This window comes from Tubulanus polymorphus, chromosome 1, assembly GCF_964204645.1.
Source record: "Tubulanus polymorphus chromosome 1, tnTubPoly1.2, whole genome shotgun sequence".
Taxonomy (NCBI): domain Eukaryota; kingdom Metazoa; phylum Nemertea; class Palaeonemertea; order Tubulaniformes; family Tubulanidae; genus Tubulanus; species Tubulanus polymorphus.
Genome location: NC_134025.1, coordinates 14,958,852 through 14,971,931, shown reverse-complemented (window position 1 = coordinate 14,971,931; position 13,080 = coordinate 14,958,852).

The following is a 13,080-nucleotide window of genomic DNA, read 5'->3' as shown; positions in this document are numbered from 1 at the left end:
CCTTTCTACGAAGAGATTCCAAAACCGGCTTTACTAACTTAGTAAACAATCAAGGCGCCGAGGAAATGCCATATGGTAAACAAGTATACTGATAGAGCACGCCTTACCAATAAAACCGAAGGTAATTCCTATCTTCTTTACGAATAGGTATTGAATAATACGGATCTTTTTAATCTAAAGATGACATGAAACATCCAGGCGTCATGAGTTTAAGAACCGTAGAAAGAGAGTTCATATTAAAATGACAATATTTCAAAAACTTATTTAAATGAATTAAATTCAAAATAAGTCTATAACCTCCATCCATTTTGGGAACTACAAAACTGTTCGAGATAAACTCTCCTTTTTTTCGTGAGCCAATTCAATAATCTGACGCTGTAAAAATTGTGATAGCCAATTATCAATTGCCTCGGATTCACTACAAGAAAACTGAATAATTTTAGGCAAAGTTATTGCACCGGAGGAAGGTCCTCCCATTCAATTCGATACCCTTTGGGACCATTCATTTATTACGTACCATACGCATCAAAATCCGATTTTTTTACATGGAAATACATCCAACCACGCAGACACGGAAAGAATGGAACTCTCCTACACAACAGATATTACCAATCCAAAGCTTAATATTAGCGTGAACTATGCAAACTTCAAAATATTAAAATTACAAATGAAATAATTATACCAATTAATAATCATAATAATATTATATTATTCTATCATCCTGACCATGTGTGAAAGTGTTGCTGGAATCATGATTTGTACTTCAGATACATATATACATTGGGCCTGAGTAAACAATTTCGAAATCAGACTTAGCAGTTGGTGCTTTAGGCGCTTTTACGAAATTGAATCTGATTCGGTTTAGCTAAATCCGATTCGATGTCGGAAACCGAAAGATTTAGTAAATCGAATCGTTTTTCGTAAATGAGTCTTAGGTTGCGATTCGAAAGAAAATGGGCGTCAATGGTGACCGAATTATTGATAGATGATTGTCTGCGATAGATGTCTCAAGCCCGCGGCCGAAGAGGACGCCATGTTGGATTTCACTGACTAAATCGCCACTAACTTGCTCGCCGAGCAAGTTAGTCGATTTAATAAATCAGTTTACTAAACCGCGTCCATAAACGAGTTGATTTATCAAATCCGATTCACTAAACCGCGTGCCGTAAACGTGAAACTTAAATCGATTTACAAAGATTCAGTTTCGTAAAAGCGCCTTCTGATTTCACATGCTGCATTCACCGACGGAGTGAGTTTGTGCGAACCGGCCACCACGAAATCGTGGTCTGTGAGTCTGACCTCATATTCCATGCACATGAGCATGGATGTTTGCTTATGTGGCCTTGCCATCAATAGACAGTACGAAAACAGAATCTGGATCAAACATACAAGCTATATCTTTAATGTGCGTCTTTGACGCAAAACTTAGCGTTTTGGTGTTTTTTTTTCTAAGAGAATTCTGAGCACGTCTTAACTTGACAGGCACTGTACGAACATCCCTCTTACCCTGGTTACTGTCAATTCTACGGGGGATAAGACGTGTATATAGAGCCGACCTACTCAATTGATAACCTAGCTTATCTAATTAGGGTTTTCTGTTACATTACAGAAAACCCTATTGATATTCGCGTGTTTATTATTATTATTATTTGACAATTGACGTCAAAACTACAAACTACTGCTGTTTTTGATACAATCCGTTTTTTTTCTTTTAACTCACTTCGATCTACAGTTACTGCATGGGAATTTTGATGAATCAACGTTACAAAAGCACTGTCGGGCCGTAAACTTCGAAAATTGAGCCCCATTCAATGAGGCGACATGTTTTTTAGAGTCGTAATGCCGAAATCATCCGCAGGCTTGTCCTCACTTCAATTATCAATTCAAGTGTAAATAAAAAAATTTACTGCTGCAAGCCTTCACATTCAGTCGCGGTCTTCAAACAGTAATTTTAACAATTACCCATTTCTTCATCGGTGCACCGATGTACCGATCCACATGATATTTACTACTCTGAATATTATGAATATCATAAGCACTATTGAGCTGTAAAGATCGATAATCAACGTGTTTCTTTACATTGTCGTTCCGCGGATCCGCAAATATGTTGTTCGATTGAAGCGTTTTTCCTTCCAAAGAGCAAAATTCTGGTCGAACTAAATAGTCTTTTCGTTACAATGAGTAATCTTCATTCAAATAAAATAATCTTCTCCTAATCTGAACCTGTTTTCGTTCAGAGAAATCTGCTGAGCCATTTAAACGACCCATCATTGATACCGTTTCCGAATAGCTTATTTAGTAATCGCTGATGTTGGACCTTATCAAATGCTTTTTTGAAATCCATAAAGACTAATTGAGGCCTAACAGTAGATTTTCCAGAGTCAAATAACCATCTGGTCCAGTCATCCATGGTTTCAAAGTAGGCCTCATTGGCTGTTTGTAACCGTCCTTTTATAAAACCGTTTTGACAGTTGAACAGGATTCTAACTTCCGATTGTCGACACAGTATTCAGACAAGATCAAGAATACGAACGAGGATGTGCAGAAAACCCGTTATCGCTGCTTTGCAGCTATATTTAGGGTTTTCTGTTATTTCACAGAAAACCCTATTGATATCCGCGAGATTATTATTATTATTTTCTTCCACGCTATTTTTACCAAAAGAACATAGGCTTTGTTACCTTACCGCTGTTTCATATACAATCCATATAATAACCATAATAACAATACCTATTTTTCTTTACCGAATTAACCGTGTATTTACTAAGATAAATCTTAAGTGTACCGGGGAATCGTAGGCCTAAACTAAACACGCCGAAGAGATATAGCGGAGAAAAGCTGTTATGTCGACGAGGTATCAAAATAAAAAAAATATATTACTTTATTCGGCCGCGGGCTTCAACCTCTATATCAATACCATCAATACTCTATATTTCCTACAGTACATACCGATCATTGTCAAATGCACAAGGTATTTACTAAATACAAGTATATAACACACTTCTTTCCGTATGCTGGACTCACACTTGACATTCGGAGTAAGCGTTCGCTGTGGGGGAAAGGAGATCGTTCGCTGTGTCGCTTGAAGTGTTTATCGAGTTTTACGCGGCTTTAGGCCTACCGGTACTGAGCTTTACTAAACAAACACAGTATAATTGTTGCGTTTATTAACGGACTCATTGGATTGAACTTCAAAACAAAATTTACGATATTTAGGTGGGTTGTTATTCAATGGGCCTACGACCAATCTGTCCAGATTTTTAGGCCTACGCATATACATAGGCCTACATAGGCTAGTAGCCTCTACTAGGTTAAAGCTAAGTTCACTGTAAAGGAGGATTCAAGATTTATTAAAATGCATGTTAATGAGTGATTAACTGGTTGTGACTTGCAACGATCAATCACAATTATCAATTTTATTGCCAAAAATGAAGATTTTTTGGAAAATTTCGTCTGAGCAGACAGCTTTATAAGCCAGACTTTTCATTTGAGTTTTTTCATCATAAATGAAACTGGTATTTCATTAATTTCTTATGATTTAAGCAGGGCGTAGGTCGGCCTTGCGACGGCTTGTGATTCACTGCGACGCCTATCACTGCGACCGCCAGCGACGATTATGTCGCAACGACTCATCGACCTACGCTCCCTTGCAACGGGTTGCGACTTTCAGCAACGCCAGTCACAAGGAGTCGCACGTGTTCTACCTTTCTGCGATGCGACACGACTTGCACCGAAACTTGCGATGCAACGCGAGGATCGCATCGCGTCACAAGGCTGACCTACGTCCGGCTTTAAGTTACTGCGGAGCACCAGAAATATCTTTTTTTTTCGTTCAAAAGACCTTTCGCTTGAAAAAAGACCTTTCGTTCCAACCAATAATATTCTGTTCGATTGAACCAATTCGAAAAAAACGTTAGAACAAAGTTGAACAAACTTTTTTTTGTCCAAACGAAAGGATTTTTGTTCGAACAATTGTTCGATTGAACAGAATCGTTTGAATTTGATCAGAATTTTCTTTTCAGAACATTAAGTTTTTCGTTCGAACAAGTATATTGTAAAAAGTTTTTTCTCCGAACCAAAAGTATTAAGTATTTCGTTCAATCGAACAGAATTGTTTTCATTCAAACATTCGTTCGAAAAAATTGTTTTCGCTCAACCAAATTTTTTTGCCGGGACAAAAAGTTTTTCATTTCAACAATAACATAGCTTTCAGAATGAAGAAAAGTTTTGGTTCAAACAAAAAGCGTACAAGATTTTCTTGTCGGATCATTAAGTTTTTTGGTCGAACAGCGTGTTAAGGTCGTTTTGGAAATTTACTCGGTCTGGTATATTTTGGATAACTGTGCATGTCATTTGTCAGGACATTAAACAGAAGACGACTTAGGATACTACCTTGCGTGACTCGACTAGTTAGAACGACTTAACCCAAGATGAAGCGTTCCGTTGATTTCAGCTACAAGTTTTCGTTCAGAGATAATGCTGAGCCATTTCGGCAACCTATCATTGATACTGTTTCCTAATAGCCTTGTTTAGTAATGGCTGATGTTGTACCTTATTAAATGCTTTGTCAAAATCATAAAGAGTAATTATCGCCTAACAGTCGATTTTCTAGAGTCAAATAGGACATCTGGTTCAGTTGTCCATGGTTTCAAGAAGGTCTAATTGACTGTTTGTCGAGCTTCCTCTTATAAAACTGTATTAACCATTGAACAGGATTCAATGACTGTGCAGAAAACCCGTTATCGCTGCTTTGCAGCTATATTTAGGGTTTTCAGACTTTCGTCGAAAACCCTCTTGAAATTCTGTTGATTATTATTATTATTATATATTTTCCGCCGATTTCGTCAAATAAAATTCATCTTCATTCAGATTCGGCAACTGACAGCTTCGAAACGAAATGTATAAAATGATACTGTAATAACGGTCTCTCTGAACCAACAGATTGTCTGAATGTACTTTCCATCCTATTTGAAACTTAAAATTACTTATTAGGTTACTGTAAATAAAGAATTGAATTGAATTGTTAGACAACAAGCACCGGCGAAATAACAGTCTGTGACGTCATTTAGTAAGTAAATAAAGGATGGCTCCGAGAATTTCCAAATCACGGGGAACTATACTGGGGTTAGACCATTCAACCAAAAAGAGGATTGCTCCGATAATATCCAAATCATCTCATTTTATTTTTTCCATCGAATTCCCGGTAATTAATTTTTCCTTTCGATCACATACATCCAGAAAACCCGTTATCGCTGCTTTGCAGCTATATTTCATTTTGTTATTCATCTTATGTCCTACAAGAGTTCAAGACTCCAGTATGTCGTCTATGGTCAGCACTGGCACCGCAGCTTACTACTTGTTTCATAACATCGAGAAGATCATTTTCTTTAGAACTTTTGATTCGATTTGATTTTTAAAGATCTCTTTCTGATCTTTACTACGTTTACGCTGACGTTCTGCCTCGGCCACCTTGCGTTTCAAAGATTTTCTATCAACACTCATTTTTAGCATTTAGCAAGTATCTTCTCTCAAGAATTATAATCAGGTGATTTCTTTTTCATATATAAAGGTGAGAATGAAAAAGGGCACCACGATATAGATTTCGAATAGTATAAAATCAATTTTAATAAAAAAATTTGTTATTAAAATGGAAGCTAATGAGAAGTACTACTGTCCATGTAAAATCAATATAGATAAATCTCAAAAAGCAAGCCATAATGATACTAAATCTCGCTTAGAAAATAAATTGAAATTAGAATATAAAGATGATATATTAGAAACTAAATTAGATGAATTAAAGAATGAAAAAGAAATATATAAATGTGATACAGGACCAACTGCTATCGAGTTTAAATTTCATAAAGGTAAAACATAAGAAGAAAATAAAAAACATTTAGAAAATATGAAAAATATTATAAAAGTAATTACAGACGTAGAATATCCTGAAATTAGTATATCTGCTAAAGTTAAAAAAAATATAAATATTTAACATAAATGAATAAATATATAACATAAATATTTTGCTAATTTTTTCAAACCATCTTTAACTTTATTTTGTATAGAATTATGACTTGGGGGTTCATCAGGTGGTTTAGGATTTGGTCTAGATTTTAAAGAATTTGAAATAGCTAAACCAATTGTTGTAAATACCATAGTTACAGCTGTTAGAATTGATAGAATCGTTAAACCTTCTAGTTTAAATAGTAATTTTATTCTATCTTTCAATGATATATCAGAAACTGGTTTTATTATTAACTCTTTAATAATAACTTTTAATCTATTTATACAATAATCATATGATTTTGATAAAAATTTAATTTCTTCTGTCTGTACTTCTAAATTATCTTTTAAATTATCAATTGCTTTTTCTAAACTTAATACTTTTTGTCTATATTCTATTTCATCAATTACTTGTTGTTCTAAATCTAACTTTTTATTGATTTAATTCTTTATTTGCATCAGTTAATTCATTTTCTAAAGTTTTAATTTTAAAATCTCTTATACTTTTATCATGTGCAATTTTAACAGATGCAAGTCTTATACTAGTAATTTCTCTAATTGCATTATCAAAAAATGTATCTAATTCTTCTAATTCTTGATCTGTTGCAAGTAATCCATTAAGTAAAAGTTTTTCATTTGGAACTTTATTCGATTTAAGTTTACTAGTTTTGGAAGTTGTATTCTGTTCAGAAGTTGTTTCTGTTTCTAAATTATTTTTGATTGCTTTAAATAATTTATCAAATCTTTGTTTAAATACTCGCATATTTTGATTTCTTTATTCTTGTGTAACATTTTTGATTTCATTACTATTAATTATTCTTTTAATTCTAGATGGTTCTAACTTAAGCAAAGTTGATTCTGCTAATATTCTATTTTGATTTTTATAAGTGATATTAATATAATAATCCGAATTATCTTTCAAACGATAATAATATTCACCATCTAAAAATTTCAAATCTTTTACTAAAAGTCTAGCACCACTATCATTTATATTATATCCAGATTTTTCAAATAAAGGTTTGAATATATGAATAAATTCACTATATTCTAAATTTTGTTTTACTAAATCTAGAATTTCATTTTCAGTATTTATACTCGATTTAGTTCTTCTATCAAACTCCTCTGTTGACAGGGCTTTAGAACCACTATCTGGTAAATTAGAATTATATTTCATTCTATCATTATCAATATTAGTTTCATTAACACCTACATCATTATAATCATCATCAATATATCCATCATTATTATTTCCCGTGTCTTCCCATTGGAATTCCTTCTACACCTTCCATTTATAAAATAAAAAATTTACAATTTGAAATATAATATTCCTCCTATTACAATTCCTATACAAGTTATAGCTAATTAAGTATTTTCATGTGATTTATTATCATTATTAGTTTCAATTATTTCATGTTGAATATTATCAGTTTTTATATTTCTGATGTATTGTAATCTTTTAATTTAGGACCATTATTTAATTTAATATTCTTAGTTTTAATTTCAGTTGTTTGTATATTCTTTTTGATTTTTTCACCTTCCATTAATTTTGGAGCAGTGATAATTTTTTTATTTATATCATTTAACCCAAACTTATTATTTATTATTGCAGTTTTAATCAAATTATTATAACCAATTATATTTCTCATTTTTAATATTAAATCATCAGAAATGATTGATAAATTAGGACCTACGCAATAATTAAATCTTACATGAGATTTATCTGATAAATAATTTTGATATCTTTCAATGTTTTCTGGAATCGATCTATTTTTATCATTATGAATAGAATCTTCAAATAATACTTTGAATTGTTTCTGCGCATCAAATGAAGTATTATTAATCCCAAATATTGGTGATATTGTTTCAACTTGTGCACCTAAAATACAAATTAAATATATTCGAATAGATTGATTTATTCTTTGTATGCCTGATTTTGTAAAACCTTCACTATTTTCTAATATGAAATTAATCCATCCATCATTATTTTGTTGTTGTATATTATTATAATATTTTGGTAATTCATTCCAATTTAGTGTTCTTAAATCCGAATTTGTTATCATTTTACCAAATTCTTTAGTATATAATATTCCTAATCCACCCATTGTACCAATTTTTGCTTTGAAATTATTTGAATTAATATTAAATTCATTACAGATTTTATAGAACTCAGAAAAATTAATATTATTATCTAATTCTTTAGAATATCTAGATCCTGGTGAAGGACACTCTAATTCATTTAATTTTAATTTTATTTGAGAATATGTTTGAAATATAAAAAGTGATAATATTAATGATAAACTTTGTTTATTTAAATGATCATTCCATCTTATAGCACACCCTGTTGTTGCGCAATAAACGGCAAAATTTAATTGGTTCTGCCAATACTTCATATTAGATTTTGATAACCATTGTTATGCCTCATTTAAATTTGTAAAATTAATTGTATATACATTAAATATATTTTCCATTTAACATTAAAATTATTAGTTTCAGTAACATAAATATCTAAATTAATAAATGAATTTAAAACTTCATTTCTATATGTGATATTTTTATAAAGATCTATTGCTGGAATATTATATTTAATTGATTTATTATATTGGAAAGCTTTTGGAAAACTATCTACCATTTATTTAATAAAAAATTAATAATTTATTAATTCTTTTAATAATTTATCCTGCTTTTCAATTGTTATATTACCATTTAAACTTAATATATAATCTAATGTATTTTTTTTAAATTTATTTATTTCTTTTTTATTTGATTTAATTTTTTCTTTATTACTTTTTATATTTAATTTTGAACTTATTCCGGTTAAAACACTTGAACTTAAAGCTAAAACGCCAATTGATATAGCTAAAGGTGTTAATGGACTGAATATTGGTAAAAATGTTATAACAGAACTAATTGTAACTGAACCACTAATAATAAAATAATATATAATTTTACTTTTTAAATATTTTTCTTATTAACTTTAAAATCATTTTCTAATTATAATAATTGTTTTTCTAAATATTTTTTTAATTTAGTTTTATTTATATCATGAGGAATGATATCAATATTATCAACTTTATCATCCATTTATTTAACAAAAAATAATAAATAATTAAGTGTAAATTTATATGCTACAAATATAACAATAACAGTTCCACCTAAAATCCAAATTATTTCATATTTCTTCTGTTCACTGCTTGGTGTATAATAATCTGATAATTTAGGTTTATATAGATGTAATTTTTCACGATTTGTTACTGCATTATATAAACTCATAGCATCATCAACTGACTTAAAATCTCTATGTGAAATATTTTGGTTATATAATTCTTTATTAATATAATCCATATAGTTTTGTCTTTTTTCTCTATATTCTTCTGCTGCTTTATTATATTTTTCTAACGCTAAGTTATGTCTTTTTTATTCTGAAAATGAACCATTTTTATCAATATGCTTGAATAAATAACCACCGCCTGTAAATACTAAAGCGTTAACAATTGCCGACCCTACAATAGTTATAATTGCAGGTGCCATTTATTTAACAAAGAAATTACGCGTTAATAGGAGGAATATATTTTTGTTTTTCTAAATAATCAATGGTTAAATTAGATAAAGTAACTGCTAATGTTAATTTTGAAATATCATTGATTTCAAATCTATCAACATTAATATTACCCATTTTAAATACTTTCTTCAATAACATTGTATGACCAACCATTCCCACTGACAGTAATGCTCCATTATATAAACCAGTTATGATCCACTTATTATCATTCATTGATTTATCAAAAAAAATCACCTTCTTCAAAATATTTAGTTATCTTAGTTATAATTATTTCAACATTTATTTCATTACTACTTTTATGATTATCATATATTTTAGATAATATGTTTTTAATATCATCGATAATTCCATCCTCATTTAATTCATAATATTCTAAAGATGTTTTGATTAAATCAGTTACTTTTTCTATATTATAATTTTCTTTATTAATCATTGATGCATTATTAAATGGTTTACGTTTAATATCAGTAATTACATCATTTAGTTTAATTCTCATTTCTTTACCATGTTTAAAATCAAACCCAAAACATATACTCGGTCCTACTGTTATATTCATATCTATTATTATTAAAAAATCTTTAATTATTCGTTACATCTTACAACTAATTCATATACCACAGGAAAGTTATTTAAATCAATTAAGTAACCATTATGATTTTTAATTTCTAACTTAAAATTATTAAATTGTGAAATGCAAGGTTTAAAATCACATTCTGTTAAATCATAATGCACGGTGTTAAAAAAGAGACCTTTTATACCTAAAGCCATCATCTTTTTCCATAAAGCAATTCTCCATACGGAGTCAAAGGCCTTGCGGAAGACTACGAAACTACAGAAAGGATGTCTACCTTGATTAAGGTATAGCTCAACAATAGACTTAAGTGGGAATAGTGATCGGTAGTAGAATACCCCGCTCTAAATCCTGCTTGATTTTCACTTAAAAGTTTATTTACATTCATAAAACATGTTAATCTATTATTAAGGATATTTGTAAAAAGTTTGCCTAAACAACTAACTAGCGTTATACCTCTATAATTATCCGTACAATCAATATTGGCTTTATTCTTAAATATCGGTTTAAAAGTGCCTATAGTCCAGCTTTCTGGGATAATGCCACTCATCAATACCATCTTAAAGAGTTGAAGAAAGAATGAGCGTAAATTATCATCGAAATTTTTCATCATTTCATTACAAATTAGATCCATACCGGTAGCTTTGTTGTTTTTTAAGGAAGGAATAGCTTTATTTAATTCTAGCATAGTTATTTCAGCATTAAGCATAGAGTCATCTATATCGTCTAAAAGTAGATCTGTTTCCGTATCCAAAACTTCGGTCTCATTGTGAGCGTTTAGGTCAGCGAAGTGATCAAAAAAGTCATTGGATGTAAGGGTGACGTTGTCAGTTGGAATGTTAGAATTGCTGTGCGAATTTATCAATTTCCAGAATTGTTTCGAGTAATAGGGGAATGTGGCTTTCATACCAAAGGTCGAAAGGTCGAGCTCGTAAAAATGAAAATAACAATAATTTCCAGTTGAATTAGGAGTGTGCGCGACTAATTATTGTTATTTTTTACTCACTAACTCTTTCAACCTTTGATATGAAAGCCACATTCCCCTATTACTCTTAAAAGTTAGTTACTAAGTTAAAAGTTAAACTAAGTTAAAAATTAGTAAATGGCGTTTTTAGATCAGAGGTCGGAGGTCGAGCTCTTATAAATAGATATATAGATATATTTTAAACATATTTCAATATAAATATTTGTATGATTTAGATTTTTAAACATTAAAAGTGTGAGTAAAGTGTGATTGTAATAATTCATATATATAATACATGAATAACATATAAATGAATAACTTCTAAATGAATAAAATGTGTAAAATCAATTTTAGAAAAAATTAGTATTAAAATGGAAACAAATAAGTACTACTGTTCAACATGTAAAATCAATATAGATAAATCCCAAAAATCAAGACACAATAAAACTAAAACACATTTAGAGAATAAATTGAAATTAGAATATGAAGATCATATATTAGAAACTAAATTAGATGAATTAAAGAATGAAAAAGAAATATACAAATGTGATACATGTAATCAATCATTCAGTGATAAAAGATATTATAATGAACATTTAAAATCTAAAAGTCATATTAGAAATAAGAATAATGATATTTTAGGTTAGGATTATTTTGATAATGATAAGAAACATAAGACAATTGAAAGAATAAGAAATAAATTAAACAATAAAAGACCATACATGGAAGATGTAAGAAATTATATTAATTCATTAGATAATAAAAAAGATATAGACATAACCGAAGCATTTAAAAGTGATATTGGCCCAGCAGCTATCGAGTTTAAATTTCATAAAGGAAAAACATTAGAAGAAAATAAAAAACATTTAGAAAATATGAAAAATATTATAAAAATAATCACTGATGTTGAATATCCTAAAATAAGTATTTCATCAAAAGTTAAATTTATAAAATCTGAAGATAAACCAATATATAATATGAATTCCCATTCACAACATATTATTTCAAAACAACATATAGATGATAAATTAGATAAATGTTATAATGAAGTAAAAACTAAAATAGAAGAGAAATATTTTGAAGGATCAGGTTTAATATTTGATGAAATAATATTTATGACTTTACATGTGTATAACACAAAATATAATAAGTTAACTAAATCAAAACCAATAGATGAAAATAATGTATCATATTATAAAGAACCAGATATTGAAGCATCAAGTTATATTAAACTACCATTTAAAACTAATGCTGTTATAAATGTACAAAATTTTGATGATAAATGTTTTCTATGGACAATTATAAGTTGCTTACATCCAACAGAAGATATTACACATAGTTTTAGATTAACAAATTATAAACCATTTGAAAATAATTATAAGATAGATAAGTATCCAGTTAGAATTAAAAATATCCCAAAATTGAAAGAGATAATAATTTGAGAATAAATGTATTTGATTTAATCAAATTACCAAAAACAAAAGGCAACAATATAAAACAATTAACATTAGAACCTTTATACCTATCAAAAGATTATGATTCAAATGATGTTATAGATATGTTATATTATGAAAATCATTATGTGTGGATTAAACAAATCGATTTATTCTTTAGAACAGAAAGTGATCATCATCGTAAAATATATGTAGAAAATGTTTACATAGATTCAGTAATAAAAGTACATTATTAAATCATAAACAATTATGTGATAATCATGATTATTGTAAATTAGTTTTACCAAATGAAAAAGATAAAATATTAGAATTCAAAAAATATGATTACAAAAATAAAGTACCATTTGTAATATATGGAGATTTTGAATCATTAAATAAAGAATTAACTGATCAAGATAGAAAAGAAATATATTATAAAAGAAAGAAATTAAATTCTAATGAAAATGATTTTTCAGATGAACCACCAAAAACAAATACAATTAAAAAGATTCATCAATCAGCTGCTGCTTTCGGGTTATATATTAAATCTGAT